The sequence below is a fragment of the Perognathus longimembris genome, chromosome 11 (genome assembly GCF_023159225.1).
Source record: "Perognathus longimembris pacificus isolate PPM17 chromosome 11, ASM2315922v1, whole genome shotgun sequence".
In the NCBI taxonomy this organism is placed as follows: domain Eukaryota; kingdom Metazoa; phylum Chordata; class Mammalia; order Rodentia; family Heteromyidae; genus Perognathus; species Perognathus longimembris.
In genome coordinates this window covers 5,475,746-5,476,592 of record NC_063171.1, presented here as the reverse complement: position 1 = coordinate 5,476,592, position 847 = coordinate 5,475,746, and the positions used below count along the sequence as shown (strand labels likewise).

Genomic DNA, 847 nt, shown 5'->3' with positions numbered 1-847 from the left:
TATTCCTTTCACTTCCCTAGTTCTAATACCAGTATATACAGTTTCCAATGGATCAGTTTCCAATGGATTGGATCTCTTTGGACCTCTTTTTTTTTCTTTTGCCAGTCCTGGACCCCTTGGACTCAGGGGCTGAGCACTGTCCCTGGTTTCTTTTTGCTCAAGGCTAGCACTCTACCACTTGAGCCACAGTGCCACTTCTGGCCATTTTCTATATATGTGGTGCTGGAGGAATCGAACCTGGGGCTTTATGTATATGAGGCAAGCACTCTTGCCACCAGGCCATATTCCCAGCCCATTTTTGGACCTCTTATATGTTTCAATTCCCTCCCTTTTCTTAGAATAGATCTGATGATCTTAAATCACAGTAAGTAACAGTATGAAGAAATGACCAGATCACAATGTGGTATTTTCTTTTTTTAAAAAGTTCTTGCTTAGAAAAGTCAATGTTAGTGTTCGCTTCGGCAGCACATATACTAAAATTGGAACGATACAGAGAAGATTAGCATGGCCCCTGCGCAAGGATGCCACGCAAATTCGTGAAGCGTTCCATATTAAAAAAAAAAAAACAAAACCCAGGTTTTAAACCAAAAGTGATCATATTTGGGTGCAAGCAAATGTGTCTTTAAAAAAAAACTCCAAAAGGTTCAAATATACAACATGTGGTACAAATACAATGATGTAAAACCAAGTGTTATTCTTTATGTTCATCTATGCTGAAAGTCAAGTGTACATCTGATACTGACAATTCTTTCGTATAGACTAAGATTTTGCTTCTCCATTTTTCTCTCCTATACTCTCATAAACTCTTTAAGATCAAGGGACCAGAGTCATTTTGGAATGAGTGTGG

At 38.6% G+C, this 847-nt stretch overlaps 1 non-coding gene across 1 annotated transcript; it reads left to right on the top strand.

The window, feature by feature from the left end:
• Nucleotides 1–449: 449 nt before the first annotated feature.
• On the top strand, nt 450–556 carry LOC125360318. The gene has a single exon (XR_007212708.1). It is a non-coding gene; the product is annotated as a U6 spliceosomal RNA (small nuclear RNA).
• The last annotated feature ends 291 nt before the right edge of the window (nt 557–847 follow it).